Raw genomic sequence first — 27,847 nt, forward strand, 5'->3', positions numbered from 1 at the left:
TGGGCCGGATGTTACTTTTCCTCAGGAATAAGGAGAACTAATTGTGAGTAGGATGCAGAAACGGCTTGTTCCTGCGAACATTTTGCATCACCTTGGCGAATGTTCACCAGGGGACTGACAGTCTTCAAGGTTTGGCAGCCAATCAACCAACCCATGGTTAGCAGCAGGGAGGTGGGCACGCTGGAATCTCCCTTTTTACACTGGACTTACAGGGTTAAGTGGAGCTAAATTCCTATTTTGCTTGGCACAATACAGACCAGGGTGTGTTATTTCTGTCCATTCTTTCTGCCTAATTAACTGCATTACTGGGCACAGAGGATTAGATGTCACCTGTTTCTTTCGTTGCCTCTCTCAAAGTGTTAAAACTCTCCTGGAGGTCTCTGTCCCCTAGAATATTGGTTCTCAAAGTTGGATGGACATTAGAATGACCTGGAAGCTTAAAAAAAAAAACTCCAGATGCCCAGACTCCCCCGTGAGTGGAAACTGTGAACCCACCATTAGGCTGGTCCACAAGGGAGAAAATCTATATAGTATAAATCCTTTTCAACCAATTCCACTAACAGTGTGTGGCCTTCTAGCCTGAGGGCCCTGAAGCCACATGTGCTTACATGAAAATGATAAAATAGAATAACACGTAATGTGAATATTTTCCGTGCTGTCTGCTGTTTTGAGCTGTTCCAGTCTCTTTCTTGTCTCTCTGAAAACCCTGGAGCCAGCATGCATCTCTTCACCCAGTAAACTTCCGAAGTGACAAAAACTAATTTAATGGAGGGGAAAAGAAGAGAAAGAGAGAGAGGCGAAGGAGGGAGTAAAACAACTTTTGCGTGAAGGAAGTCTGCTCAGAATCAGAAGGCAGGGTGATGAGACCCTGCTGTGGTCCTTCCTGCAGATTCGGTGTGAAACAACAGTGTCAGCATCATCAAGGCCCATGGGATAGGGGGAAGGGACCTGAGTCTGCAGCGAGCTAATGACGGCTCTGGGTTATTCCCAAAGAGCCGAGGTCAGCAGGGATGCAGGTCTCCTGTCTATGTGTGTAAGAGAAATAGATTTTAAACGAAGGGGGCAAAGTGAAATGTACAAATCAACAGTGCAGCCAGTTCTAAAGCTGAGAGGACTCACATGTCTGAAGGTCCCTGTTTTCTTCTGAGGCAGGTGCAGGGAGGGGAGTGTGAAGAGAATGGGAAAGGCTCTGGCATGAGGTCAGCCCAAGGGACCAGGCCCAGTCACCATGACAATGGAAAGAGCAGTCAGAGTCTGGCTCTTCTCAAAGGGCAGAGCTTCCTGTGCCACACTCCTCCACAGAAGGGTCTGCTTTTTAAATGCTTTTAATGTATCTATGTCCGTGCTGAGGATGAAGCGAGTGAGAGGAGAAAGGAAATCAAAGATAAAATTTATTTTTAAACACATTTTGGGATTAGAAGCTTGTCTTGGCTTCCCCTTAGTAAGTCCTCTTTCCTTTGCTCATAAAGACTAACTAACCCTCTTTCCAGGAGGAAGACGGTGAGAAAAAGGTTACAGGCTAGAGATGTGTGAGATACACCTGTGAGATCAACACTCCACCTTATGTGGATAGGCACATAAGCCTAGAACAGAATGCCCAGCTGCCCAGGGGATGGAGATTTCACTAGAAGTTGCTTTGTACTTGGTGTTCAAAGAAAATATGTTTACTTTCAAAGGAATATTACTCTGCCATGAAAAGGAAGGAAGTACTGATACTGCTTCATGGGTGTTAACCAGTTGACTAGTGTTTCCCAAAAGTCAAATGTAAGTCCCAGTACTTCAGAATACGACCTTATTTGGAGACAGGTGCTTCGGTGGTGTCTGACTCTTTGTGACTCTATGGACTGTAGCCTGGCAGGCTCTGCTGTCCATGGGATTCTCCAGACAAGAGTACTGGAGTGGGCTATTTCCTCCTTCAGGGGATCTTCCTGACCCAGGGATTAAACCCAGGTCTTTCCTGCATTGGCAGATGGGTTCTTTACCACTAGTGCCACTTGGGAAGCCCCCCAAGGGGCAAGACAGACATAGAGACACTCAGGGAAGAAAATATGGTGAAGTGATGCAGGAGGATGGCCATTTACAAGCCAAGGATTGACCCAGAAGAGATCTTTCCCTCCCAGTCTTCCCAGAGGGAACCAGCCCTGACTACTGACACTTGATCTTGATTTCCATCATCCACAACTGTGAGCCCTTACAATGCTGGTTGGTTAAGCCACCCATCTTGTGGTGCTTTGCTATGGCAGCCCAAGCCAACCAACTCAGTGAGTACGAGGTTTCCTTCTGGGGTGATGAAAGGTCTGGATCTGGTTAGAGGTGGTGGTCGTACAATGTGGTGAATGTACTAGATGCTGCTGAACTGACTTTAAAATGGTTAATTCTGTGTTATCTGATTTTCACCCTGTGGAAAGGGAATGTTGCTGCCATTCCAGTAAACAAAGAATATTTGCCTGCCATCATGCCATCAGTCATTGTAGCCGCTTGACTCCAACCCACAACAAGCCTCAGTGTTGAGCCCTGAGCAGAATTCAGGATGGAGAAAAACAGGTAACATTCTGTGCTTTGGACACTGGCCCTAGATGCATACCTAAGGAAACATTTCAGAGAACCTAGACTCATTCACCTTCCCATTCATGAAAAAAAAAAAAGCACTAAAATCATTACCTTGAGATGTATGGTTTTTTGTGATTAGCATATCTTTTACTGCTACATGGTATTTTTTTTTAACTGTTCGACTACGTGGTGTTTTTTCCCCAGCCAAAACTCCTATATATCCTGGCTCCTCCCTTCTCAGAGCTCTCTCTAGTTCTCAGTAAGCTCCCCAAATACAATTTAACACATCTTTTAGGCTGCGAATTTTTCTTGAGTTGACAACTTCAATTTTTTTTTAAAGTGTTGACCCCACTTCTGAAGTGGATACCCTTAAACCAAAATGCTGTCCAGGGCTTTAGTCAGCGGCGGGGATGCAGAAGGGATATCTATTCCTGGACCATCTCCTGGAGCTCCATCCCACTCACGCATGGAAATGCATGGGACCAAGGACAATGCATGACACAGAAAAGCCATTAGCCAGACTCGAGTCAGCCTGGCTGTGCTCAGCTCAAGTGCTTCCTGCTCTGTGTTGAAAGCAAAGGGACAAGGCAGCCAGAGGCTGATTCACCGGCAGCCAGAGGAGGGCCTGGCGGCCCAGCCTCATTGATCATTCCAGCGGCTCCTGAATGAGCCATCGCAGGGCAGACACCAGGGTTAGCTCACTAAGATAGCGTCAGCCTACGGGCAACCAACAGACGCTGGATTCAGTCACGTGGGTGACAGTGCTGGGGGTGGCGGGACACTCAAGCCCAGACACCGAGATGATCGAGGGCTCTGCAGCTGTCACTTTCTTTGCTCTCAAGCAAATCAGGCCTGTTCTGCTTGTTGTGGCCATCTGAGCTGGGCCATCCAGAAGTAGAGGTTTTAAAACACAAATTCACTCAAAGACACATGTATCCAGAAGTTTCTCAACTGGAGGGGACAGGACAAAACAGAGAGTCTTTGAACCATGTCTCAAAATCTCCTGAGATACTCCTAAAAATGCTAAATCCTGGGTCAATTCCCGTCCATTTTACACTCACACTGTTTGGGATCTTACTCAAACACAAGCTAAGAGCTGAGAAGCACCTCAGCAGAGGGTGAGGAAGGTATGCATTCACTTGCTCAGTACCAGATGGAGCCAAGACCAGAATGTTCCATCTTTAGAGGGCCTGTTTCTTCTTTCCTCTTTAACATTAATTTCTCATAAAGCTTCATCCATAAGTTAGTGAGACCACCACACCACAGATCACCAGCTTCAAACTAACTTTTATGTAAAGTGAAGGCTGCAAAATCCATAGACTCAGAAGGACTGTGAAGATGTTAAAGCCAGAGAATCTATAACAGAATTGATGATGATGGTGAAGGCTATGATGATAATGGTGGTGGTGAAAAAGCTTCACTGATTGCTTATCGGTGTGAGGCACCAATTAGGTGCTTTATATTCATTTCTAAGACTCACAATGATTCAGCCAGGTAGGTATTTACAGATGAGGGATCTGAGTCTCCGAGAGGCTAGAGACTTTCTCCTGCCATGTGACTTCCAGGTGGCAGAACTGGGACCTGAACACCACAGGCCTGTACTCTTTCTTCTCCACCCAAGTTCAGCCCTTATTTCTCTAACAGGTGAACTGCTTTAATAAACCTGATCTCACTATGAAGAACAAAGAGGGATGGTTTGGAGCCACTGCCTTTGAACTTCACTATTTCAGAAGACGAAGAACAAAAGTCTGATATCATTCAAAAGATCAAAGATGTTTAAACTGTGTTCACATATGGAACGGTGGAGTAATTATGCTCTAACTTTGTAAAATCTATTGTTATAATTCCAGAGTTTGGGGTAATCATCATTACAGGCAATCAAGATTAGAGACAGCTCTGCGCTGCAGGGCTGAGCCTCCGTGTGAGCCATCATCAGAACAGCTACCCCAAATAATTATCTCTGTAGTCAAAAAAACCATCATGGGGATGCAGATCTTTCCCACTTGCACGCAGCACTGAACATTTAATAGAGCTGCAGAACTTGAGGGAAGGCAGAGTTGTATAATGTGCCTGGAAAAACCAAGCAGTTTCATCACCTTGTACTGTGCAAATGTGACCACTCATGATCAAGATACTTAATTCAGTTCAGCCTCAAACCCTGATTTTAGAAAAGGTGACCCCGAAGTCAAAACTCCTGAGTATGTTAAGGGATAATTAAATGACCACCACCACCACCTGAACATCATTCTTGCCAGAGAAAGTTTTGGACCTGAAGAGTTAGGTTCAATAGAACCCCAAGCTATGACTGATTTTCACTTAACTGCCCCTTCCTGCAGTTGCTGAGCTTCAGAGATTCCTGCAAGGCCAGACTGCTATATTTCCCCCTCCCTAAAGAACCATGGGGTGTTATCTTTCTTCCAATCCCTCCCTTCCTGTCCCCTTTCTCTTCTCCATTAGTACCATTTTCAAACATCATGATGTGAAAGGTGGGGACCATTGCTTTGCAATAAATATTACCTAGTCTGGATGGAGTTATTCCCTGATGATATGACTACTTCTGCCTTTAATATCAAAATGAATGCATGCCACATAATATCATAACCATGGAGAAATATCTGTCCCTCTGATTTAACATGATTATTGTGTATATTTCCATCTGTGAAGTGGGTATGATTCCTGCTTCTCTCTGGCTGTGTGGAGAGAGCAAAGAGTAGAGGGCAGTATACTCGGGTGTTCCTGGGAATTTCACACATTATTCACACCACACATAATGCTTTTATTGGCTTTTTTACCCCCAGTTTTCTCCACTCTCAATACAGAGACCTCAAAGCACTGTGAAGCAATTGCATCCCCATATACAAGGAGCCCCTGAAGAGTGTGTCTGAAAGATGAAACATAACGCAGGACTCCAGTGCATTGCAGTCTTCACACCAAGTGGTGCCAAAATTGTAATTACACACTGGGAAGGGGATACGATGGGGCTAGGTTTTAACAACCTCATCTCAGAAAACTAGAGGCTAGAGCCAGCTGTGCGCTAGACTCTCACAGCATGGGTGGAGCAGCGGAACAAATGCTCTAGTCCAGCAGTGGCAAACTATGTGGCCTGGGGCTTGTTTTGTAAAATAAAGTTTTATTGGAGCTGTCATACTCATTCACTCTGTGGCTGCTCTCATGGTATCAGAGTAGGATTGGGTAGTTTCAACTGATACCATGTAGTTTGCAGAGGTGAAAATATTTACTATCTGGCCTTTTAGGAAAACGGTTGCTCACCCCTGTCTAGTCCAGTGCTGCTGGGTCCAGTCTGGGGCAGCCTTAGCTGCTCACCTAACCAGTGCTGTCCAGTATGGTGGCCACTCACCACATGTAGCTTATGAACATTTGAAATGTGGCCTGTGCAATGCAGGGACTGAATTTTAAGTTTTCCCTCTTTTTAATTAAATTTTAAAACTGATACTCAATTCAGCTATAAGAAAACTTTTCCATATATGTGAGACACCTTCGGCTACATCAATCTACTGTTTCAACTGAAAATTTTTATGAAATCTCAATTCACATCAGGTACCTCTGATAAAACTTTAGCATCTGGCTTGAGATTGCTTAAACGTGTAAAATGGGTACTTAGTAACAACAAAAAACTTGATAATAACAATAGTAATATAGCTCATTAATAATTTTTAAACTGATTGCATATTGAAATAATTTGAAGATATGAGGTTAACTAAAATGCATTTTTTTTTTTTGGCTGCACCCTGTGGCATGTAGAATCTTTGTTCCCCAACTAGGGACTGAACCCAAACCCACTGCATTGGAAGTGTGGGGTCTTAACCCACCAGACTGCCAGGGAAGTCCCTAAAATGTATTCTTAAGTAACTTCACCTGTTTCTTTTACATATGTGGCTTGCATTTGTGGCTCACATATTTCTACTGGACAGTGCTGGACTAAGTCCTAAACTTGGCCATCAGTGACAGAGAGTCAGGCCTTCAGTCCACACCAAGACTTTGGAGGCTGGCTTGTCAGGTCAAGGGTTTCCATGTGTTTCCAAGCTAGTGAGGGAGAGCACAGATAATCAGGGATACATTTGGAGGAGCCTTCCTTTTTTGAGGGCTGGCATTGCGTGGACCTTCTGAGAAGTGATAATTGTTCACAGTGTGCTATGGTGGAAGGCACTGCACTTTTAAAATTGAAAACTGGTGGCCAAAGTCCCAATTCTGCTGCTGCTCAGTTTCGTTGAGCCACAGTTTCTCATCATTAAAATGGGACTAAGCAAATACCTCATAGGATATCGTGAGAATCAAGTGAGAAAAAAACTTACAAATTAATATGCTTCATTAAAATGTAAAACTACACTAAGTAGTTATGGCTCCTGTTTGGCAACACATCTGACTGGGAGGTGAAGATCTGTTTCATTTGTTTCCGTTTGGCTATAGTTCTATGAGGGCTAAAAGAACAAGGCATCCGCCATACACACCGCTATGATGCAAAAATCAGGAAAACCTGACAATCAGCCCAAGACCATCGTTTCCTCCTGTAAAAGTTTTCTTAGATGGAAGTCAGATCAAACATTTCCCAAAATATTATAAAAAGCTTGGGAACATCCACTTATATGACATCCCTAGTCAAATTTACAGAGACCAAAAGTAGAATGGTGGTTGCCAGGGCTGGGGAGTTAGCGCTCAGCAGGACAGAGTTTCCCTTTGGCATGATGAAAAAGCTCTGGGGATGGATGGATGGTGTTGATGGTTGCATAACAATGTGAATGCACTCAATGCCACTGAACAGTACAATTAAAAATGGTTAGAATGGTAAATTTTATGTGATGTATATTTCATCACAATTCTTTACAAAACCTGGAACGTGTCATTTTGTCCCTGAGTATGGCTTACTTACTTCACACCTCAAGGTGGCCATCTATCAGTGATTCTATTTTTATAATTATGCAAAAGTTTTTTCTTTTTTTGTGTGTTAAGGTCAGGGACTTTTATATTTGCTGGATCTTTGGTTTAGAAGCTTATTTGAAGGTGTTAAGCCCAGGGGACAGAATTATAAAATGACTTCCTCCAAAGACAATGCTCTACAAGATGCCTGATTCCTGCCACTTCAGGAAGAGATGTCTGGCTCGCTCTGTCCTAAACTTAAATGTCTTTAACATTAGCATTCTGAAGGATTCTTGTTGCTGATGTTCCCAAGCAACGCCGTACTGACAAAGACCCTGACAGAAGGGAAAGAGTGATTAACTGAATACAAACTCACTCTAATCCTGCCGACCTTAACGCAGGTCACCGAGAACGCCAGCTTCTTATTGAACAGGACTGTCACAGTTCAGAGCCCAATTCCTCCGTTTGCCTGGGAGCAACTCTGCAACAAGCCCAATTCCAATTCCTTTTTTCCATTGGGAAGGTGAGGTGTGTATTTTTACTTCTGAGGGCTGAATCTGATTTGGGCTCTGCAAAGACATGACTGGCTAGCCCCATCAGTCTTTCTGGCTCTGTGATTCAATGTTCAGATTTCTCCATGTAGACAGAGAGGTTTTAAAAAAAGGTGTAAAAGGTGTAAAGTTCTTCGGTGTTTCGTCAGCTCTCTCCCTGCCAGGTCAATAAAGCACGAAAACCAATATCCGATGCCACAAAGAAAATACAAACCTGCAGCTCATATTTCAGGATATCAGTGCATCATCACATATTTATCTTTTCTCCCGGATCTTTATAAGCAGCCCTCTGAGGTGCCTTGTTTACGTAATACCTGTGTCATTATGGCAGGGTGCAGGAATGAAAAAGCTGATAAAAAGATTTAAGAAGGAGCTGGGTTATCGACATTGAATTCAAAAATCCCCTTTTCATGACAAACTAATATAAACAGCATTATATGCTGGTGCTTAACCTGTCCTAAGTTTTGGACTGAACTGGATAGAAATAGAGCAACTTAATGCCAGAAGAAGGGCTCAGGATATGCTTCGTGTTGGTGCAAGCAGAACTCTACGCTTATAACTGTGCAAAACCGCAAATTGTTTCCAGTACACTGGGAGGTCCAGTAGCATAATCCACTTGACTGAGTACAGGAGGGTATAGTATATGAAAAATAAGAGCGCATACTTTAACTGCTCCTTCCAACACAGACTTATCCTTGGGGGAGGTATTCTAGCCCTGAGAACTCACTTAATGCACAGATTTAAAAGCCAAAATGATAACTATCAGCACGTAGAGGCTACTTTATAAGCATTAGCTCAAGTGAGAGGTGTCATTCCCCGGTATTGATAAATGAGAAGCTGAACACATTAGCTTTTAGAGAGCAGCATGTGAAACCACAGAGAGCAAAGACAGGAACTGCCAGGACTCAGTTCAAAACCACAAGGGTAGTCTGCCCTTGGGGCAGAACATGGGATTTCTCCAGACATGGGTTGGGGGACACTCTGGGTGTAGAGTCCAGTTCCTTCTGGTTCATGCAGTGAACTAACAGAGTACACTAGGCCCTGTAGACACTGGAGGTAGAGCTATAAACAAGGTTGATCTGGTCTCCAGCAAAGAGAAGCGTTTCCTGAGTTCCATCTCAAAGACACAAGGCCTATAAGCCCAAAGAACTTGAGGCTGACATCATAGCCATTGAACCATTTTTCAACAAATGTGAAATCAAATGCAACTCAAGTAAATGGAGAAGTTTGGTGACAGGGCTGACCTTTACAAAGCAATCAAGTCTCTCTGTTTACTACCAAGCAGAAACCCACAGCCAATCACAAGACCAAAACGGGAGAAAACTAAGATAGTACTTTCCTGGGAAATGTATCCTGTGCCATCTTCTTGCCACACCCCCTGTGTCACTGCTCATCTCCTTAACCTTGGCCTCTCCAGAAGTGATTCTAGGAGAGAGGTCAATCCTTATGGAGGTAACAGGCTCTTTCCAGAACTGGAAAAGCCCCTGTTTCTGAAGCCTATTGCACCCACCCGGTGGCATCAAAGGATGCTATTGTTTTGGTTAAAGCTAGAAATACACTTGTAGGAATGATAGCAATTAGTTTCAGTGTCTTTGAGACCTTCTGAGAACAGAAGGGCACACTGAATGCAAAGAGAAGCCCTTATTGCTTCATGGACAACTAAACAATGAACAACTTAATGTTTTGAAAGAATTATTCAAGCCACTTCAAGCCTAGAACAACAAGATCTCAGTAATATTTGAAGGTCACTGAACCTCTTTGCTTGCTTAAGTGCTAGCTGGCACGGCAAGTGGTTTCAGCACTCTGCTAACTATCTAGCAATGAGGAGAGAGAGTTATGACCAAGTTAGATATGTGGATCAAAGTTGGGAAAACTCTAGCATCTGTCTTCACCCCACTTTGGGGGACTGGCCCCAGGTTTCACTTGCCTGCAATGGTGCCTATAGCCAATAGATGCACATAGATGCATATGTGGTTGGTTGCAGGGAAGGTACCATTTTCCTAAGCAATAGCATCCTATAGATGTTTCCTCCTTGGTAAAAGGAAGCAGATGACTGATGAAGGAAAGTATATGGTCTCCTGCTCTCCAGAGACAGTTAATGAAGAGAGGCAAAACAGAGTAAATTGGGTATATTTCCAGAAATTATTACATTTAAAAATCTATCATTCTGAGATACACGCACCCCAATGTTCACAGCATCACTATTCACAATAGCCACAGAAGCAACCTAAATGTCTATCGACAGATGACTGGATAATGATACGGTATACACACAGACACACACACATGAATACTACTCAGCCATAAAGATTGCCAGGAGAAATACCAATTACCTAAGATATGCAGATGACACCACCCTTATGGCAGAAAGTGAAGAGGAACTAAAGAGACTCTTGATGAAGGTGAAAGAGGAGAGTGAAAAAGCTGGCTTAAAACTCAACATTCAAAAAATTAAGATCATGGCATCTGGTCCCATCACTTCATGGCATATAGATGGGGAAACAATGGAAACAGTGACAGACTTTATTTTCTTGGGCTCCAAAATCACTGCAGATGGTGACTGCAGCCATCAAATTAAAAGACGCTTGCTCCTTGGAAGAAAAGCTATGACAAACCTAGATAGCATATTAAAAAGCACAGACATTACTTTGCTGACAAAGGTCTATCTAGTCAAAGCTATGGTTTCTCCAGTAGTCATGTATGGATGTGAGAGTTGGACCATTAAGAAGGCTGAATGCCGAAGAATTGATGCTTTTGAGCTGTGGTGTTGGAGAAGACTCTTGAGAGTCCCTCGGACTGCAAGGTGATCAAACCAGTCAATCCTAAAGGAAATCAACCCTGAATATTCATTGGAAGGACTGATGCTGAAGCTGAAGCTCCAATACTTTGGCCACCTGATGTGAAGAGCCGACTCATTGGAAAAGACCTGGGAAAGGTTGAAGGCAGGAGGAGAAGGGGACGACAGAGGAATGAGATGGTGGGATGGAATCACCGACTTGATGGACATGAGTCTGAGCAAGCTCCAGGAGATGGTGAAGGACAGGGAAGCCTGATGTGCTGCAGCCCATGGGGTTGCAAAGAGCCGGACATGACTGAGTGACTAGATGACAACAACAAATAAAGACTGAAATGATGCCATCTGCAGCAACATGGGTGGACCAGGAGATGATCATACTAAGTGAAGTAAGTCAGAAAGAGAAAGACTTTGAAGAGAAAGACTATATTTGCCTTTCTCAAACATATATCGCTTATGAGATCTATGAAACTGAAACTGATTCACGGACAGAGAACAGACTTGTGGTTGCCAAGGGGGGACAGTGGTGGAGGAGGGATGGATTGGGAGTTTCGGATTAGCCATTGCAAACTCTTATATTCAGAATGGATTAAAAAAACAAGGCCCTACTGTATAGCATAGGGAACTATATTCAATATCCTGTAATAAACTGTAATGGAAAAGAATATGAAAAAAATATGTATGTGTGTGTGTAACTGAATTACTTTGTTATACATCAGAAACTAACAGAACATTAAAAATCAACTACACTGCAATAAAATTATAAATAAATAACTTTCTGACACATCTCAGGCTTATTCTAGTGACCTGGAGAGAGATTCTATCAGCTGGTACTTTTAAGGCCGATGGTGGCCCTGCTCTTGCTCTATAAGCAGCTGGTAATCCTTTTCTCCCTGTTCATATCCTGCTAAGGGAGGCAATGCCACGATAAAATAAAGTTCACCATGTTTTCAAAGAGTGGGGAGAAAAAAGGACATAGAGGCAAAATGATGAATTGGAATGTTGTTCTTCACAGGATTCCTTTTTTCATCTTTTAAAATTGTGGTATACAAATATACTTAACAAAATTTACCATTTTAGCCATTTTTAAATGTACAATTCAGGGGCAGTAAGTGCATTCATAATGTTTGTGCAACCATCACTACCATCCATTTCTGAACTTTTTCATCATTTCAAAAAGAAACTCCATCCCTATTAGATAGCAATTTTCATCCTTCACCCAGTCCCTAGTAACCTCTAATCTACTTCCTGTCTATGAATATGTCTATTCCAGACACCTCATATAAATGAAATCATACAATGGGTGTCCTTTTCTGACTGGTTTACTTCACTTTAGCATCATGTTTTCAAGGTTCATCTATGCTGTAGCATGTGTCAGAATGTCACTCATTTTTAAGGCTGAAAAACATTCCATTGTGTGTGTATACCATGGATACTTCTTCATTCATCTGCTGATGAGTATTTGGGTTGCTTCCACCCTCTGGCTATTATTGTGACTAATGCTGCTACGAACAGTGCTATACAAGTATCTGAGTCCCCACTTTCAATTCTTTTGAGTTCACACCTATACAGGGAGTTGCTGGATCATATGATAATTCTATATTTAACTTTTTAAGGAACTGCAAAACTGTTTTCCACAGCAGCTACACCATTTTATTTCCAGCAGTAATGCACAAGGATTCCAATTTCTCTGCATCCTTGCCAACACTGGTCACTTTTTGTTTTTTGTTTGTTTGTTTTTCAGTAATAGCCATCCTAATGGGTGTGATGTGGTCACATGACATTTTAAAGTCAATGCTAATTTCTTTCTTGGATCTCACTCTTGAAAGGCTCATTTTAAGTGGTGCTTGGGCATGTCAAATTGGTCTTCCAAAATAAGTACTGAGACAGCCCGGGGAGAGATTTCAACTCTACCATTTAAGTCAGAAGACCTTTCTGATAAAGCACTGATGAACTGAGATGGTTATGTTTCAGGGGATTGGAGGGTATCCCTTTGAAATGCTCTGTCTGCAAACAGAAGATGAAAATGCAACAAACCCCTTTAAGTCAAAAAGGCCCTAACATATTCACAATAGTTACATCACTCTATAAGGGCACCACAGAGAAGCAGCTATGAATTATTACCTTAGGGAATCCGGGTAGGGGGGTGGTGGGTATGACCTGAAAAGGCACTTCTATTTCTGTTATAGAAGCTGCATATGGCTAGATGGCCCAGCCAGGAATGCAGCAAATTACAGAATTACAATGTAGAAGGCAGCAAACAGTCCTGCAGAACTTACTTATGAATCAAATGTGTATGACTTATATTCAAAGATTTGAGGCAAAAAAAAAGCCATTCTTGGTAATTTGCCTTTTTTGTGTTTTTCTTACAGTTTAAGTCACTCTTTATTCTATTTTAGGTGACAGCTACTCTTGAAAAAGTAATCTTGGAAATGACTTTAAACTCTGCAGTAGATTTAAGTAGTTTTGCGTACTTGCTAGTTGCTTTTTATAAAGTACACAATTCAGTAGTTTTTAGTCTATTCACAAGGTTGTGCAACCGTTGCCACTATCTAATTCCAGAATATATTCATCATCCCCAAAGAAACTCCACACCCATTGGTGCTAACTCCCCATTCTCCCATCCTCCCAGCTCCTGCAACCACTAATCTACTTTCGGTCACTAAAGGTGTGTCCATTCTGGACAGTTCATATAAATGAAATCATGCAATATGTGTGACCTTTTGTGAAGGAAATGGCAACCCACTCCAGTATTCTTGCCTGGAGAATCCCATGGACAGAGGAGCCTGGTGGGCTACAGTCCATGAGGTGGCAAAGAGTCGGACACGACTGAGCAACTTCACTTCTACTTTTCCTTTCGCTTAGCGTAATCTTTCTTTCTAAATTGAAGTATAGTTGATTTGGGCTTCCCCCGTGGCTCAGTGGTAAAGAATCCACCTGTAGTGCAGGAGACACAGGAAACAGCGGGTTTGATCCCTTGGTCAGGAAGCTCCCTTGGGAAAGGGTATGGCAACCCACTCCAGCATTCTTGCCTAGAGAATCCCATGGACAGAGGAGCCTGGTGGGCTACAGTCCGTAGGGTTGCAAAGAGTCGGATACAACTGAAGCAACTAAGTACACACAAGCACACAGATGATTTACAATGCTGTGTCAATTTCCTGTGTATAGCAAAGTGATTCAATTATACATATATTAATATACTCTTTTTCATATGCTTTCCTTTATGGTTTATCACAGGATATTGAATATAGCTCCCTGTGCTATACAGTCGGACCTTGTTGTTTATCCATTCTATATATAATAGTTTGCATCTGCTAATCCCAAACTCCCAATCCATCCTTCCTTCACCTTCCTGCCTCCACAACCACAAGTCTGTTCTCTGTCTGCCAGTCTATTTGTTTCGTAGACATTTGTGCCATATTTTAGATTCTGCATATAAATGGTATCATATATTTGTCCTTCTCTTTCTGACTTACTTCATTTGGTATGATAATCTCTAGGTTTGTCCATGTTGTTGCAAACGGCATTATTTCATTCTTTTTTTATGGGTTAGTAGTATTCCATAACACATCTGCTTTATCCATTCATCTGTCAATGGACATTTAGGTTGTTTCCATGTCTTGGCTATTGTAAATAGTGCTAGCATAATGTTTCTGAGATTCATCCATGTTGTAGCATGTATCAGTATTTCCCCCCTTTTTAATTACCAAATAATATTCCACATTTGTTCATTTATCACTTGATAGACATCTGGGTTATTTCCACTTTGGGGCTATTAATGAGTAATGCTGCAATGAATGTATGTGTGTGAGTCTTTGTGTGGACTTGTTTCCATGTGTCTTGGGTAGATACCTAGGGGTGGACTTGTTTGGCCATATCTATGTTAACCTTTTGAGGAACTGCCAGATATCCACAGCAGGTGCACCGCTTTACATTCTCACCAATAATGTCTCATACTTACTTTAGATAATTTTAAGTTACTTGTGGAAATAAGAAAATCAAACAATTGACTTCAAAAACCAAGAGTAAATTATGGGACAAGAATGGCCTTGCTTGCTCATGTCACCACATTTGACACTTGGGCACATTCAATCAATAGATACCCTGGGCAACTATCCAGCCTCATGGTGTCTTTTCATTACTCTGCTTGGACAATAAAGAGCTAAACATGACACTACAGACAATTAAGAGCTAAGATAGCAGATCCAAAGTACTAATTATATGACACATATGGAAAGCGTGTGAGGGTTAGAAAGGGAGTGGCATGGGCTATAGATATCCAGGAGGGAGTCACATTGAAAATGAGGCTTGACCTGTATGTGGGGAGACACTAGCCTGTTAAGAAGGAAGCAGGAGGAAGTCACAGCCTGCAAATAAATCCTGGACATTTACTTGCTCACAGCAAACTTCACTACGTTCCAGGACCTTTGAAGACGTACCACAGAAAAATAAATCTTATTCAAAAAGATACATGCACCCCTATGTTCATAGTAGCTATTTACAATAGCCAAGACATGGAAGCGACCTAACTGTCCATTAACAGATGAATGGATAAAGATGTGGTGTGTGGACACACACACAGGAATACTACTCATCCATAAAAAAGAATGAAACGCCATTTGCAGCAACATGAATGAACCTAGAGATTATCATTCTAAGTGAAGTAAATCAAAGACAAATAACATATGATGTATGTGGAATCTAAAAAAATGATACAAATGAACTTATTGATGAAACACAAATAAACTCACAGAGAAAACACACTTGTGGTTACCAAAGGGGAAAGGTGGGGGATAAATTAGAGTTTGGGATTAACAGGTACACAGATAATATATATAAAATAACTAAGCAACAAGGATTTACTAGCGTAGCACAGGGAACTATATATTCAGTATCATGGAATAACCTATAAGAAAGAATCGGGAAAAACTGAATCACAGAAATGAACACAACATTGCAAATCAATTAAAAAGGTGTTTGGGAAAAAAAAAAATGCTGCTACACAGTGCTAACTTTTCTAGGGTCAGCATGGTCCTAAAGCATTCCATCCTTATCTAATCTGCGCAGCAACTCTACAAGGTGGGCACTAGTTAAACCCCTGTTTTACAAATGAAGAAACTGGTGCACAGAGAGGTTAAGTAACTTACCCAACATCACCCAGCTAGAAAGTAGCAGCGCAGGACTTTGAACCCAGGCAGTCAAGCTCCAGGGATTTACCATACTTTGGCATTAATCTCCGCAGCCATTTGCTTGACATCCCAATAAAAGGCTAGTTATGTATAAGGCTGGGTAAAAGGACTCTGGGAAGTAAGGTGACTTTCCTCACTCTTTCATGCTGCTGACAGTTTTAGGAAGATATTAGGAGTTGTTTTTTTTTTCCAAAGAGGTGGGAGATAGCAGTGCCAACAAGAGCAAGCAGAGACGAGGTCACAGGGGAAGCTACCAGGGGGTACAAAATTAGAAGCTAAGAGCACAACAGTTCTCACTCTACTCCTGGAAACTCTTCCTCCTACACAAATTCTGAGACATGGCAATTAAAGGAAGCACACACACCCATACAGGTCTTTGAGGTTTTAAAGTAAAAATTAATGAGTCCATCTAATTTGGACTCAGAAAACAGGTGGGTGGGAGAAATTCCTGCAGCTGACAGCTGATGTGACAGTTATTTCATGAAAAGGAAAAGAACTTCCCTGCTTGCCTTCGAATTTGAATGTTTCCCAAAGTGATTCTAAACCTTAGCCTGAAACAATACACAGGACAGGCGCTGAATATAGATATTCTGTGGAGAAAATCCCTTCAGTTTCCCCAGTGAAGATGATATGAGGGAAAATGAGATGAAATATCCCCTTCTCTTCAACCTTCTTGAGAGCCCAAGAAAAGCAGCAGGCTCCTTCTCTGCTCAGGCACTCTTATCAATTGAAATTAGATTTCTAAAGGCATTGTGGAAAACAAGAATATCGCATACTGAAAGGTTTCATTAAGCTATTGCAATTATCTGAATCTAAATACACTAAAGTAATAAATGCTACCCTACCTTGTTGGCTCCCCCACTGCCCAAGAAATGCAAAATTTAAGACCTCCACGTATATCCCTAGTGGTCTACCTTAAAGGACAGTCCATAAGGCAAACCACAAACCCCTGTGCTCCCTCCTAGAGTGAGGTAGACTGTAACACTGAAAAATTGCATCTTTTCTGGTTTTCCTCCTCTCTGATGAGCCTCCTCTCCATTCCCAGAGGAAGACATTTCCAGAACTGCTGACAACCCCCAGAGGAGGAAGGCCTTCCTTCCTCCTCTTGGGCAGATGGTATTTGCATACTGACATATTGTAAATCTAGTCACCCAGGTAACCGGCTCCAGTTAGCAACAGCGCAATGAAGGTCAGCTTGATTCCTTCTAAAATTAGAAGTCAGACCAATTGGATTTTTAACTGTTCAAGGTAGGATGCCCAGTTAGATGGCAAATCCAATTTTGAAAGTGAAATTTTCAATTGGGAGATTCAGCACTAGTTAATAAAGGTAAGTTGGGGGAGGGAGGGGGATAAAAGGCAAGTTGGAGCATTTCAACATGATAACATAGGTTTTGACATGTAGAAGATTTCAGTTCTATGATTTTGCTGTTTCTGTGAATAATTCTTCTGACTCCAGACTCTGTTAGTAGAGTTGTTCGTGGCCTCGGATCTCCCTTAACCTTCATAGGCAATTGGTCATTCAGTTCAGTTCAGTTCAGTTCAGTCGCTCAGTCGTGTCCGACTCTCCGCGACCCCATGAATCACAGCACGCCAGGCCTCCCTGTCCATCACCAACTCCCGGAGTACACTCAAACTCATGTCCACAGAGTCGGTGATGGCATCCAGCCATCTCATTCTCCGTCGTCCCCTTCTCCTCCCGCCCCCAACCTTTCCCAGCATCAGAGTCTTTTCCAGTGAGTAAGGACTGGTAATTCCATGCCTGCCCTCTGAGGTCTTCTACAGTTGGCTGCCAGCAACTGCACTGTGGTCCCTTCTCTCTCTGCCCCATCTGCCCTTCCTTCAAAGTCAAATTGCTGGGCACTAAACCCTTTTTTCCCAATCTCTTTTGTCTCTGCCCACATGGATCCCTCCTATCTGGGATCTGCTCCCTTCTCGTCTTTTGCTCCCTTCTCTTCAACAGTATGTGAACCGAGAACTTCCAGATGTTCAAGCTGGATTTAGAAAAGGCAGAGGAACCAGAGATCAAATTGCCAACATCCACTGGATCATCGAAAAAGCAAGAGAGTTCCAGAAAAACATCTACTTCTTTATTGACTACGCCAAAGCCTTTGACTGTGTGGATCACAACAAACTGTGGATAATTCTTCAAGAGATGGGAATACCAGACCACCTTACCCGCCTCCTGAGAAATCTGTATGCAGGTCAAGAAGCAATAGTTAGAACCGAATATGGAACAACGGACTGGTTCCAAATTGGGAAAGGAGTATGTCAAGGCTGTATATTGTCACCCTGCTTATTTAACATCTATGCAGAGTACATCATGCAAAATTCCGGGCTGAATGAAGCAAAGCTGGAATCAAGATTGCCGGGAGAAATATCAATAACCTCAGATATGCTGATGACACCACCCTTAGGGCAGAAAGCAAAGAGGAACTGAACAGCCTCTTGATGAAAATGAAAGAGGACAGTGAAAAAGTTGGCTTAAAATTCAACATTCAAAAACTAAGATCAAGGCATCCGGTCCCATCTCTTCATGGCAAATAGATGGGGAAACAATGCAAACAGTGAGACTTTATTTTCTTGGGCTCCAAAATCACTGCAGATGGTGACTGCAGCCATCAAATTAAAAGATGCTTGCTCCTTGGAAGAAAAGCTATGACAGCCTAGACAGCATATTAAAAAGCAGAGACATTACTTTTCCAACAAAGATCCATCTAGTCAAAGCTATGGTTTCTCCAGTAGTCATGTATGGATGTGAGAGTTGGACCATAAAGAAAGCTGAGCGCTGAAGAATTGATGCTTTTGAACTGTGACGTTGGAGAAGACTCTTGAGAGTCCCTTGGACTGCAAGGAGATTAAACCAGTGAATCCTAAAGGAAATCAACTCTGAATATTCATTGGAAGGACTGACACTGAAGCTCCAATACTTTGGACAGCTGATGGGAAGAACTGACTCATTGGAAAAGATCCTGATGCTAGGAAAGATTGAAGGTAGGAGAAGGGGACGACAGAGGATGAGATGGTTGGATGGCATCACCGACTTGATGAACAAGAGTTTGAGTAAGCTCTGGGAGTTGGTGATGGACAGGGAGGTCTGGCATGCTGCAGTCCATGGAGTCACAAAGAGTTGGACATCACTGAGCAACTGAGCTGAACTGACCATGGAAAGGGGTGCTGGATGGGCTTCAAGGAATTCATGAAGTGTGCACAATTTTCCCCACCCCTCACCGTTAACTTCTCAAAAGATCCACATCTCCTAAAATGTTAAGTCACTAGCTATCTAATTATAGATGGTGGGAATTCCCTCGTGGTCCAGGGGTTAAGACTCTGCACTTCTATGTGCAAGGGGGTACGAATTCAATCCCAGGTCAGGGAAGTAAGATCCAACATTCTGTGTGGCAAGGCCAAAAAAATAGTAATAATAATTACAGATGATATCTACATCAGTATTTCCCAGGATGACTTCAAGGAATGTCAGTTCCATGGGATGTTAAACAGTGGGGAGAAAAAGAGTTTCACACTCACATAAGCTTGGGAAACACTAAGCCAAGCAAAGTCGAACAGGTGTTTCTAACATGGGCTTTCTTTGCACCTTAGCTGTACTGATGTGTACTGTGAACCACTGATTTCATAGGAAACTCTTTCTCAGCAGACACTTCTCAATGCCCCCTTGGTGGGCCCCAGGAAACTTGGGCTTTTCTTCTAATCACAACTACCAAGTCATGTGCTGCTTTGTGTTGGTTCTTTCATTACTATTTTGAGCTATTTATTTTTTATTCCATGTTTTTAACAATTTTTAGAAATCCTATCACTGTACTTATCACCTTATGTTGTGCTTACTTTATATCATTTTATATCCATCTCTCCTTAACTGAAAGCCACCTGAGAGTGGGGTACGCACCTGGATATCATATCCCCAATGCCAAGGTCAGATTTAGACACTCACTATTTGTCAAATGACTGATTGAGCTTATCCGCCCAACTGGATAACAAGCTCCTTCAGAATATAAACTACACTTTAACTTCCCTGTGTTGCATTTAGAAAACAACTTTTCATATGGCAAAAGAGTCAATAAAACTACGAAAATTTAAATCCGTTCGAGAATATTTATCAAACTTATGCCCTGGGCACCAAGGATATTAAAGTGATAAAGTACAGCCCCTGCAATCAAGGCGCTTACATTCTGGTAAGGGAAATAGATATATAAACAAAAAATGATGATAAAATATAAATACTCAAAAAGGAAGTGTAAGCTGCCTGGGAACACAGGATGGAGCCCTCAGATACATGTCTGCCTGTGGGAAGCCGGGAGGGGTCAGCACTGTGATGAGGAATCTGTCACTGGGGCCTGACCACCCAGGTCCTTGTCTGGTCATTTTTGGGGGAAACTGGCCAAGAGGCTGCTCAAGCTGAGGTAGTATTCACCCGAGCTATGGTCTCAAGTACAAGAGAGGTTCCAGCTCGCCTCCTCAATTGAAACTGGTGGGCTCTGTTGCCCAGGAAGAGCTGTCCTAGAGCCAGGCAGGCAGTCTGCCTTCACTGTCTGCAACTCCACAGTCCATCAGGGTCTTTTCCAATGAGCCGGCTCTTCGCATCAGGTGGTCAAAGTACTGGAGCTTCAGCTTCAGCATCAGTCCTTCCAGTGAATATTTAGGGTTGATTTCCTTTAGGATTGACTGGTTTGATCTCCTTGCTCTCCAAGGGACTCTCAAGAGTCTTCTCCAGCACCATAGCTTGAAAGAATCAGTTCTTCAGCGCTCAGCCTTCTTTATGGTCCGTACACTCTCACATCCGTACACGACTATTGGAAAAACCAGAGTTTGACTATATGGACTTTTGTCAGCTTTTTAATATGCTGTCCAAGTATGTCACAGTTTTCCTTCCAAGGAGCAAGCGTCTTTTAATTTCATGGCTGCAGTCACTGTCCACACTGATTTTGGAGCCCAAGAAAATAAAATCTGTCACTGTTTCTAATTTTTCCTCTTCTATTTGCCACAAAGTGATGGGACTGGATGCCATGATCTTAGTATTTTTAATGTTGAGTTTAAGCCAGCCTTTTCATTCTCGTGCATCCTCATAAGAGGTTTTTTAGCTCTTCTTCACTTTCTGTCACTAGAGAGGTACTATCTGCATATCTGAGATTGTTGATATTTCTCCAAGTAATCTTGACTCCAGCTTGTGATTCATCCAGCCCAGCGTTCCTCATGATATACTCTGCATATAAGTTAAATAAGCAGGGTGACAATATACAGCCTTGATGTACTCCTTTGCCAATCTGGAACCAGTCCGTTGTTTGATGCCCAGTTCTGTTGATCCTTGACCTGCATACAGGTTTCTCAGGTGACAGGTAAGGTGGTCTGGTATTCTTTTCCAGTTTGTTGTAATCCACACAGTCAAAGACCATGGACTGCAGTCCACCAGACTCGTCTGTTCCTGGAATTCTCCAGGCAAGAATACTGGAGTGGGTAGCCATTCCCTTCTCCAAGGAATCTTCCAGACCCAGGGATAGAACCTGGGTCTCTTGCACCGCAGGCAGATTCTTTACCGTATGAGCCACCAGGGAGGCCCAGATGCCTGTTAACATTTCCATTACTCAAGAAAAGCTGGAAATCTAGATTTTTATATTAACATCCTAACTTCTAAATGCAGCTGAAATAAACAACAACAACCCACAGCACTCTATAAACATGAGAAATTGAAATATTTATCCACATTAGGTTGTAACCTCCGATTATGTGTAACTCAGTTACAATAAACAGAGAAAACAGATGTGCACAGAATAATATTGGAAAGTGTTATCTTCAGAGCCAAGCTGTCTCATTCATGTTTGAGTCCCAGGACAATTATGGCAATAGAGAAGGTATAAGAACACAGTAAATGTTTTAGCCTAGCTCCATTTTCAAAGGCTTTCTCCATATCCTTCACCATCTCAGTAGTGATACTGGCCAGAAAGCACAAATCAGAAAACAATGAGTACACTTTATTAGAGCAATACTAATACTAGTTAGTGTTTCCTGAATGTTTAAACTAAGAGCTTTACTAACAACTATACCATTTAATCCTGAAGGCAACCCTTTGTTGTAGACAATTTTACCATCTCAGTTTTCAAATGAGGAATCTGGGGCACAGAGAAGTTAGGAAAATTACCAGAAGTCACACAAATACATGGAGCAATTGGGAGTCACCCCAGGTCTTTGCCACCAAGAGTCCTGGGCTGGGCATTGCTCTCTCTAACTCTGAGGCAGGAAGAGGTGGTCAGCACAGGGTCTGGAGGGAAGCAACAGATTTTCCATCCTGGCAGGCAGAGCACAGAAATGAGGAATTAAAGTGCACAACCAAGTAGAAGCCTGGGAAAGAATTCAAAGAAATACAAACGGCTGATAAACAAGTGAAAAATGTTCAACCACAAGTATTCGGTATGACTCCAGAATTTCGCAATGGGAAGACAGGTAAAAAAAAATTTTTTTCACACTAACTAATACATTTCACTTATTAGATTAGTAAAAATGAGAAAGGCTTGCCAGTGTTGGTGAGGTGGAGGGGACAGATCCTTGACCACACTGGTGGGAGAGCAAAGGGAGAAGATGATTTTGTCTGTTAAATTTTAAGATGGTTGTTATCATTTGACCTAGTTGCTCTATCTAGGAACATATCCTAGAGAAACTCTTTTGCATTTGTGCAAAGATTTACATGCTTCAGATTATTCATTGCTCCACTTATGCAATAGCACAAAGCTGGAAAAACTCCAATTGTCTATCAATGGGACCAGTTAGACAAATCAAGGTAGATCCAAATAGTGAAATACAATACAGCTATTAAATCATGAAATAGATCTCTATTTGCCAAAATGGAAAGAGGCCCCAGATGCATACTTAAGTGAAGAAAAAACAAAGTGAGCTGCAAACAGTAGGTAAAGCAGGAGTGTCAGTAAAATGCACATGCGTGTACTAATATATGAATTTGTAAGAAAAATTTAAAACATTATCTGTCAGTTGTTAATGATAATTACCCAAGAGGGGATTGTGGGAAATGTACTTCTGGCAAGGTTTGAAGTTTTTATGAAAAGCATGTATTTTTCAATTAAAGAAAGAAGTTAGTATGGAAAGGGTGACCCTATGTTCAAATTTTGAGGCAGGATTCCAATTCCTGGGGTGGACAATAGAAAAAGGAAGTGACTTGAGGGTGTTTCTGGGAAAGGGCAGCTGCACAGGTTGTGCACTGCACAAGAACACCCTCTTGAGTTGTACAGGGCTTGGGGCTTTAGATAGGCTCTTAGTGGCTCAGATGGTAAGGAGTCTGCCTGCAATGCAGGAGACCCTAGTTCAAGCTCTGTGTGAGGAATGTCCCCTGGAGAAGGGAATGGCAACCCACTCCAGTATTCTTGCCTGGAGAATTCTATGGACAGAGAAGCCTGGTGGACTACACTCCATGGACTCGCAAAGAGTCAAACATGACTGAGCAACTAACTATTAACTGAAACAAGAACTCAGAAAGGTAATCAAAGCAAAAGTCTTGATATCTATGCAGGACAGGTTATTAGAAGGCAGCCTGGAGAAAAGAGGGTAAAAGTTGCTCAAAATAGGCAGAACTTCCTATCTTTTCAAAGTAATTTGCAAAGCTCTGCATAAAGTGAGATTGTGTCAGGCTGGGAAAGACTAACTGATCCATAATTTTCCTAAATAAAAGCCCAACCACCACTCTGCTGCTGCTAAGTCACTTCAGTTGTGTCCGACTCTGTGTGACCCCATAGACGGCAGCCCACCAGGCTCCCCCGTCCCTGGGATTCTCCAGGCAAGAACACTGGAGTGGGTTGCCATTTCCTTCTCCAAAACCACCACTCTAACAATGTTTTTTTTTTTCTAACAATGTTTTTTAAAGAAATGTACTGAGTTCCAACAGGGTGTGAGGAAATGAGGAACTTAATTCCTTTTCCCTGCCTCCAGGTAAGTGTGAATGTTCCCCAAAGTATGTTCTTACAACTACAGGATGTGAATATATGTTGTACCTTAAAATTTTTTTTTTTCCTTTTGATCAGAGAGCTCCATAATCAAACAAGTCTGGGAAAAATTGGTTCAAACCAAGTTGAATAAGTTTAATTTAGTTTTTTTAGTTTTTAATTGTGGTAAAATATTCATCACAGAAATGCACTTCCTGCATTGGCAGGCGGGTTCTTTAACCAACGTGCCACCTGGGAAGTCCACGTGTCATTCTTCCTGTGTATCTGCCTATTGATATTTTGCCCTCCGTTCAAGGCCCCGCTTCCATTCCACCTTTTCTGGGAGGTGCAAATAGATCCCTGAAATGGGGATGATTGGGCCCATCCCCTAGAATCCTACAGAGCTGGGCTATATCCTTAAAAAAACAACAAAATCATATTATCATCTAGTTATTATGTTGATTTGATTTCCCTATAGAAAAATTAGAATATGTAAAAGTTTTTTTTTTAAACTCATCTAGAAGTAAACAATAGTAACATTTAGAGACATATTCTTTTTAGTCTTTTGAAATGTTTTCAAGCTAAATTAAAATTAAATTGAATATATCACTTTGTAAAGTGCTTTCCCTAACTTAATATATTATTGTCAGCATTTCCTATATCTTTAAATATTCTTCAAAATATTTTTGGAGAAGGAAATGGCAACCCATTCCAGTATTCTTGCCTGGAAAATCCCAGGCAGGCTACAGTCCACAGGGTCACAAAAACACAACTGAGCACAGCATGCATGCTCCAAATTATTAATAGCTGCATAAGGTAGCCCCTTGTATGGACATAACTTGATGAATTCCCAACTACCAAATAAGAATTTAAAAATTTTTTGTTTATTCCAGTGCATTATACATAGTAAGTATTCAGAAGATATTTGTTGAATTGAATTTTATTATCAATAGCAATAGCTAATTCCTCTGAATTTACTCCAGAATTCAAATAGCAAATAAATTATTTATTGGCCGCAATGTGAAATCTTGTAGTCCTAACCACTGGGCCACCAGGGAATTCCTGAAAATAAATTATTTAAGTGGAAAAAAAGTTGTTTTCAGCTTCTTTGATAACACAGACTCACAGAATTATGAACTTTAGTCTGAAAAGCAAATCAGAACTGAAGAAAGCACTGCTTTCCCCAGCCCACAATGGCCACCACATCTTCTTTCAAAGACTGAAACCCATAAGTAAGGCAGTGATGTGAACAAAACCAGCAATATTGTAAATCTACAGAGACTGCACGTTCAGAAAACTTCTATAGATCTTCAGCATCGTCTAATGTAGAAATTTGTGAAAATCTTACTTCATCTTTTTTCATTTATCATTTCTTCAGTATATCTCATCACATTAAAATACACTGACTTTTTTCAGTTGGTAAAAGCTAGCTAAACTGCATTTATGTACTTGCTCACAATTAAGTGAGCTTTCAGTATCACTAATTAATCCACCTGTCACTTAGTTGTATCTCCCAAGCATGATGATTTAAGGAAGGAGAGGAGAGGAAATGGAAAGGAACTGAATGGGACTGAGATCAGCCCAGTGCCCATGAGGGCAGGCAAAAGGCTTCAAGAATGGGGTAACAACAGGGGGCCAACAACGGGACAAGGCAAAGGGCCAAAAAGCCTTGAGGGAAGCCCCAGTGCTAATTAGGCAAAGAAGTCGCATTGCTGGCCAGAATACAAAGAAACCACAGCAAGCAAATTTGGGAAGAAGTGCTACTCCACAATTTTACACATGGCCCAGCTGACATTTGTGTGAAAAGGTATATATGCAGAGGTTCAACCATATCCTTTTCTCAGAAACTACAATTTGAAGATCTCCTCTAGAAGCCCAAGAAATACCAAAATTAAGAGCTCAAAATAGGATAAATCAAGGTTCAGTTCAGTTCAGTCGCTTAGTCGTGTCCGACTCTTTGCGACCCAATGAATCACAACACACGAGGCCTCCATGTCCATCACCAATTCCCGGAGTTCACTCAAACTCATGTCCATCAAGTTGGTGATGCCATACAGCCATCTCATTCTCTGTCGTCCCCTTCTCCTCCCACCCCCAATCCTTCCCAGCATCAGTCTTTTCCAGTGAGTCAACTCGTCGCATGAGGTGGCCAAAGTATTGCAGTTTCAGCTTTAGCATCAGTCCTTCCAATGAACACCCAGGATTGATCTCCTTTAGAATGGACTGGTTGGATCTCCTTGCAGTCCAAGGGACTCTCAAGAGTCTTCTCCAACACCACAGTTCAAAAGCATCAATTCTTCGGCGCTCAGCTTTCTTCACAGTCCAACTCTCACATCTATACATGACCACGGGAAAAACCATAGCCTTGACTAGACGGACCTTTGTTGGCAAAGTGATGTCTCTGCTTTGCGACCTAAATCCAAATTCAGATGCCATTTAAATACTGTATGTACATATAAACATATACACATTAGTGAGAGAGGGGAAGGAAGGAAGGGAGGGAGGGAGGGAGGGAGGAGGAAGAAAAGACTCTCCAAAATATTGAGTGAAAAAAAATTAAAGGAGTAGCTATCTCTGGGTTGTGGAATTTTTCTTTCTGAGTTTCCTAAATATTCTCAATGAGAATGTATCACTATTACAATCAGAACAAAATTAAACAAAAGCACAACAAAACATAATTTACAGCCATTGGAGGGCAGGAACAAAACAAAACAACATCTTGCCAAAATAATCAAGGCAATTAAAATGATCTCCTTTTCTTTGACTTTTAAGCACTAGCCTGGTTTTATTGTTTCAGCACAATTCTATCCTCCCGTCTTGTGCCTGAACATAGGGTATGGTGTGTACAGGTTGACAACTCCTAACCACTGCTGCCTATTTAAGGAAAGCCAAGCATTCAGAAAAGTGGGGAACCACAGACAGCTCAGTGACTGCTATGTTTTAAGGTTAACAGTGTGATAGGACAGCATCTGCATTACAGAACTGATGAGAAAAAAAATAAATGGCTGATTTCTTCTTTTGTTGTGTGTTGTTTTGGGGTTTTTTTTGTTTGCTTGTTTTAAAAAACAAATAGGTGGGAGTTAATATAAATGACACTTCAAATATCAGAAGCAACCCGGGCAGCAATTCAAATCCACATTAAAAAAAAGTGTCAGTAAAGGTAATAATATAATTTTAAAAATAGTACAAACACGTATTTCTTCTTTCTTAATGGATTTAGTGCAGGATATGGATACAGATATAGATATAGGTATAGTTATAGTTATATATATCTTCTCAGGTGGCACAGTGGTATAGAGTCTGCCTGCCAATGCACAACACACAAGAGACACAGGTTTGATCCCTGGGCTGAGAAGATCCCTGAAAAAGGAAATGGCAACCCACTCCAGTACTCTTGTCTGGAAAACTCCATGGACAGAGGAAACTGGTGGGCTACAGTCCTTGGGGTCTCAAAAAGATGCACACAACTGAGCAAGCACTCATACACAGATATATGCATACAGATAGACAGACAGAGAGATAGATAAAAGACAGACGTGTGTGAGCTCTGAAGTATCCAACCCACTGCAACCCTATGGACTGTAGCCTGCTAGGCTCCTCTGTCCTTAGGATTTTCCTGGCAAGAATCCTGGAGTGGGTTGCCATTCCTTCCTCCAGGGGATCTTCCCAACCCAGGGATCAAACCCACATCTCCGGCATCTCCTGCATTGCAGACAGATTCTTTACCACTGAGACGCCAGAGAAGCCTTGTGTGTGTGTGTGTGTGTGTGTAACAGATTCACTTTGCTGTATACCTGAAACTAACACAACATTGTAAATCAACTACACCTCAATAATTTTTTTCAGAGAAAAGCAGTAGTATAAAACAGTCTGTCTAGAAGTGTACTGTTGGGTCTATAACAGAAATGTAGTATATTTGACAATAAGTGCACAGAGGAGATGATTATGAAC

The 27,847-nt window shown here is 41.9% G+C and overlaps 1 protein-coding gene across 1 annotated transcript in view; it reads right to left on the minus strand.

Annotated features, from left to right (window-relative positions):
* The window catches only part of PITPNC1 (phosphatidylinositol transfer protein cytoplasmic 1), a 267,578-nt gene that overhangs the window by 137,088 nt on the left and 102,643 nt on the right, over positions 1-27,847 (minus strand). The window lies entirely within an intron of this gene.

Source organism: Moschus berezovskii, chromosome 20, assembly GCF_049115385.1.
Source record: "Moschus berezovskii isolate FMDL1 chromosome 20, NW_MosBer_1.0, whole genome shotgun sequence".
Taxonomy (NCBI): Eukaryota; Metazoa; Chordata; class Mammalia; order Artiodactyla; family Moschidae; genus Moschus; species Moschus berezovskii.